The sequence below is a fragment of the Parasteatoda tepidariorum genome, chromosome 7 (assembly GCF_982258835.1).
Source record: "Parasteatoda tepidariorum strain Cologne lab strain chromosome 7, Ptep-v5.0, whole genome shotgun sequence".
Lineage (NCBI taxonomy): Eukaryota > Metazoa > Arthropoda > Arachnida > Araneae > Theridiidae > Parasteatoda > Parasteatoda tepidariorum.
Window position 1 is genome coordinate 42600953 of NC_141761.1, and position 6000 is coordinate 42606952.

Genomic DNA, 6000 nt, shown 5'->3' on the forward strand with positions numbered 1-6000 from the left:
ATCTAATTTTTACCATCAATATTATTAGAAAAGGTTTTTAAAACTTCAAATTCTGCAGAGATTTATACATTAATTCTTCTTGAAGTACCAGAAAAAAAATATTACATTAACCTAACATTGAAGCAGATTATAAAATAATAAAAATCTGCATTGTGTTGAATTTAATATTCTAAAATTACGGTTAAATAACCGACGGCAGTGTGCCCATTCGATTTTACGATAAAGAAAATTTTTTACATTTGCGGTTTTGAAGCAGTTTACAACTTGTATGGATAAAAGACCTTGAATATAAAACTATACAGTATTTGAACCATTTACAACTATCTAGGTTTAAAAATCGCATAAGAAGATTACTAGACTTTTTTGTGTCAGGCAGCTTTATGGTGCCGCCATTTTTGCGTGAAAGAGACAATCGTATTCTTATAGTCACGATTTGAGAGTGCAAGACACTGGGAACTCTACATGTAAAGGGAAAGGAGGAAAAATTGTGGTGTTAATTCTGGGGTTCGAACCCTCGTTCTGTCACTCATAAGATTGACAGGTTAGCTCTCTCGGCAATGTAAACAGCTGCAAGGAACTAAGTGGCTTCATTAGGTGGGCCAATTTGGCGCGATTAAGTTCTGATTATTTAACCGAATTAAGTGAAAGCAGTTAATAAACATTTTTTTCTGACAGTTAACAGTCTGAATACCATCTTATTACTGGTTATTTGACTGTTTTGTTTGAATATGGCAAAATAAAAATTAAAAAAAAATTTTTTTAACCATTTCTTTCCCAAAAATTTGCGAAGTGCGGAAAATGAAATTTTTAAAAGAAATCGTCTTAAATAAACTTGATTTGATACCGAAGCAAAGCTTTTCAAGCAATATGCATTCTGTAGAAAAAAAGGAAATTATTTTAGCATTTGAGAAGATTACTATTCTGCAACTGTATCGATAATAAGTTGTACAAAATGGCTATTTTAAATACTATTACACTGCTTTAATTTTATCCTAATTTTATATTTCAATCAAACATTCATAAAAATAAATATTTTTAGAGAAAATATTCAGTCTATAAATATAAAACTGTATTTTAATAAATATTAAACAGCATTTAATGAGATGGTATTTCTTTAAGTAACGTTTCAAAGTTCGTAGATTGCAAGTAGTTAATATTAGTTTTTATAAATATATTTGCTATATAAAAATTTATTAAATATTTTATCAATATTTTTTAAATTAATTATATCAAGTATTTTGTCTATTCATAATACATGCGATAGAATTAATGATCCGATAGGTTTAAATTGGTTTAATTTAGTTACTATCCAAGCAAATCTTGATTTTCTTTTTTGTTTTAGAATAATCATTATCGTACTTGCTGTTGAAAAGATTAAGTATAACTGGTTTAAAATTTATTTAGAAATTTTTTGAAGTCATAAAGCATGCAATATTTTTTTTTATTAAAATTTTTATTTTTTTGAATCTATTATTTGTTACAGTTATTTTAGAAAAACAAGTTAAAAAAATATATTTAAGAATGATTTCAACCAAAGCAATATTGCTTCACAGAATACATGGGAAACGGAAATTACAGTTACTTTTCTTAGTATAGTCTATCATGGCTAAAAAAACATTACAATGCGTGATACGGAAATACGTAATATTTACCATATTTTTTCCAGACAAATTGAACAGTAATTATAAATATTTGAACAGCATCGAAATCAAAACTAAATGCATCTTAATTATACCTGCAAATTGCATTTTTGCAATTATTAATTAATAAATTTTACACTAAATGACTGAACAATTATTCTTTTTGGAAATAATAGACTAAACAAATAATTTGTCTTTACATCTTAAAACATTAGAATTTAATCCAAACACCTATTAAGTAAAGTCTGTAAAAGATATTTTAATCTTCCTACTGCTTGTTTTTTATTTATTTATTCGTAAAATTCTTATTCGTTATTCTTTCGTAAAATTATTAAGTTGGCAGCTGTGAAAAATATCTGCTCCATTTTCCATGATTTTTGCTAAACATGAAACTTATTTTCCAAAAAGAAAGAAAAAAAATAAAAAAAAAAAAACTATTTTATATTAAATAAAAAATAACATTATTTTGTTTTTAAAAATTTCGAAATAAGAAAACAACACACACAATATTAAACTTTACATTACAATTTATTTCAAGTAAGACTTTAAAAAAATGGACTTTCTTGAATGATATTTTATTACTTTTTTGTTATCACGTGCTTAATTGTCGCCACGGTTATTTATTTTGTAAATGTTACTTTAAATTCGAAACTATAAATTAGCTTAAAAAATCGACAGCTATATCACATGATTTTTGTTAATCATGAAGCGGGGATCAAAATCAAAATAAATATATTAATTAATTAAATAGCAGCTAAAAAAAACAATTTCGTTCAAAAAACTTAGAATTACGGAAAATAAATTGAAAAATAAAATGTCTTTCAATTAATACTGAAAAATTTCAATCAGAAGGAAGTTAAGCGTAAACTATGTTTTACTGTTGAAAAAAAGGAAAATATTTCTCCAATGCGGACTTTTTTCCTTTTACGGTCGAAATAAACCATTTAGAACGATCTTGGGAAATCTGAAAGAAATGTCTTTAACACAAATAACTGTTTTCTAAGAAGCGCTGATGAAATTGCTACCAAGAACAAACAGAACTTTCAATCTAAAGTTCTGAAAATTGGATTGAAGTTCTTCATTTCGGATAAGATTTTTAAACTCCATTAAGGTAATGTACTGGAACTAAGTTTTATCCTTGGTTCGTTATGCTGTTGTTTTTATTGGAGTGTAGTAATTTTCGCTAAATTTTCAAGTGATTTTTTTGAAAAAAAAATTAGTTAGCGGTTACTAAAATACAAAAATACAGATGCTTACTTATGAATTGAAATTTAGTAATTATTATATTGCTTAAATTGTAGAGCTCGAGATATAGTAATTGCGGACGTTATTTTCTAACTTTTATAAGCGAGATATTCAACAATAATCGCAAAGATTTAATGAAAAGTAATGTATAGCAACACAGTATTCTGCCCGCCAAAGTGTATTTTTTAAATTCCAAAATCTTTTTATCTACCAGGTAGTTTAAAATAAAATAGGGATATCTGAAAAACACTTATAATTTTAGCTAATACTTTAGCACGCTAAGCGTGAAAATTTTTTCATTTGAATTACTTGAATACCATTTAAAACTAATTTCTAAGTTGTAAGTATTCTATTAAATCTAATCGTTTCAAATAAAGCGTTTTTAAGTAAAATTAATTTTTGCGTTGTTCAATAAGTGTTGTTTCATTCTTATTTATAACAATTTTGAAGGTAACTAATAATACGTAACAAATTTTCATTTATATGTACAGTAGAACCTCGATTAACCGAGCTTTGATTAACCGCGGTTTCTGTTAACCGAGGCAATAACGAAGTCTAATTTTATTTTTTTTACCTCCTTTCTAAAATGAGCTTGGAAAAAATTGCCCATATTTGAGTTCGTTGTTGTTCGGGTCGTTGTATTTTCATGAGATTCGTGTTATTTTTGAATATGCGTCTTTCGATATTTAACTAAGTATACTTAAAAAAAAATTCCATTTTACTTTTTAAAATTTACTGCTAGAGTTAATTTCCTTTTTAAATCGTTTTAGCTGTGAAACATAAGTTCATATATGTTTATTTTTATCATTTAAGACGCGTTCTATTGTTTTTTACCTTAAAAGTAGTTAAATTCGCAAGCACGGAGGGTTTTTATGCATGGTTTCTATTAACCGAGATTTCCGATATCCGAGGTACTAGCGGTCCCAATTAGCTCGGATAATCGAGGTCTTACTGTAAATACAATTAGCTATTGGTAATGCAAGTGAAATGACACCTAACTTTCGAAATAAGAGAACTGGAAACGTCGAATGAATAAAAATTTTTGGTAGCTGTGCATTTATTTGAATATATCAAACTTTCGTTTTAATCTTTTTTTTTTCAATTAAATAACATTTTTACTTTTAAATTGAAGCGAAAAAATGACGTCTAACTCTATAATGCAATTTAGTTTTTTTTTACCTCTTATCCTTATCTAGTAAAAAAAAAATTCTAAGAATTTTCATTGAATTAGAAATAAAGGAAAAACTTTGATTTAAATAAAATTAAATTCCACCGAGAAGTTCCCGCAAAAAAAATTTCCTTTCATTTTCGCTCTTTTGAATTCTCATATGACATTGTTAAATTGTGAAAGAAATATTCCCTTAAGTGCGAAGGCAAGAATATTGTCATTTTGCCTCTTCTGAAGTCATTTATATCTGCTCACCGCATCTACTAACCTCTCGTCGCCAAATTCTTGACACATATATTGAAGCTTAAAGAATACATTTTTTATACTTTTTTGGCTTTTGGATCTGAAAGCAATTAGTCTTACATAGAAGAGGGTTTGTTTGATACGTTTCCTAGCTTCGAGCAATATGTTTGGGAATTCTTGGCATGGCATCCGAACTTCATTTCTTATTTGGCATTATTTCTCTTTTAAGCCGAAAGCAAGAGAGATGTTTATAAATTGAGGAAGTTTTATGAAGTCGAATGTCTGCGTGTAATGAAGATATTGGGAAGAAAAATAGTTAATGAGAAAAGTTATTGCAAATGTTTAATTTCCTCGGCAACTTTGAGAAACTTCTATGTTTGTCAGCAGATTTGGAACAATTTTAAGTAACAAATGTAAAAATCTAGTTCTATTTTATTTTTCTAACTCTTCACTAAATTTCTAATTAGAATTGAACAGATTCTATTATGCTTCATAATGTATGAAAGCTATACAAGCAATAAAATTAATTATTTGCTATCCTCCTATAGAAATAGTTTTAATTACAAATACATTGATGGAAAGAAAAAAAAATGGCAAAAACATTTTTTATTTATTTTATCGCCTGAATAACTTTTATAGATTATAAAGCATAATCTCTTAATCGTTTGCTGAAGTATGAAAATGTAAGTTGAAAATATAATTAAGTATGAAAATATAATTAAGTATGAAAATATAATTAAGTATGAAAATATAATTAAGGATGAAAATATAATTAAGGATGAAAATATAATTAAGGATGAAAATATAATTAAGGATGAAAGTATAATTCAATTTTATTGCTAATTCTACCTTTTAATATTTTTAGGGTAAAAAGGAAATTTATATAACTATATTTACATTTTCCAACTAATTTAAGGAAATATTCATAATTAAATTTTTCGCCTCTTTAATGTAAACATTATTTTCGTAATTATAGTTACATTTTTATTGAATTTTGCAACTCCAGAATGAAAACACGCTTAATGCATTCAAAATTGGTAATATTTTTCAATTTCTATGGCTATTTTTTCATGAAAAAGTCATCTAAAATATGACATTTTGAATAATTTTAAACACAAATTGTAATCTTATTAATACCGCCTGATTAGAAATAATTTTTAATGTAAAGTTAAAATAATAATTTTATTTTATTTCAAATTTTGCTCTCATTTATCATTTAATGCTTGCTAGATATATAATAAATTACAAGAATCTGAATAGGTGATAATATTGATGGTGATCTTTATTTTTTTTAAATTTCTTTTTATGATTTCATATTTATTATGCAATTAGATATGCAATGTAGCAAGCTTCTCTTAATCCTGCATAGCGTTCAATATTTTCTTTATAGACCACCTCTATCGTGGTTTCGAAGGACAACCTGAAAGTTCACCTCCACCGTTTTAATTTATTTTTGATTAGACGGGAACTATCTATTTTGTGAAAGCAACAACATTCACGACTGTCACTAACGAAGTTCATGGGTTGAGTCTTATCACATTAGGTGCTTGTGTAAAATTTCGTCACCCGAATGTCACTAAGTTGACACTATATCGACTCACATTGTAGAGAGTTCATTTTTACTTGCATTAAAAAAAATACTTGTTTTTTGAATAAATGTCGAAATTATCTTAGAACATGCGACTAAAATTATGTGCGACGCAA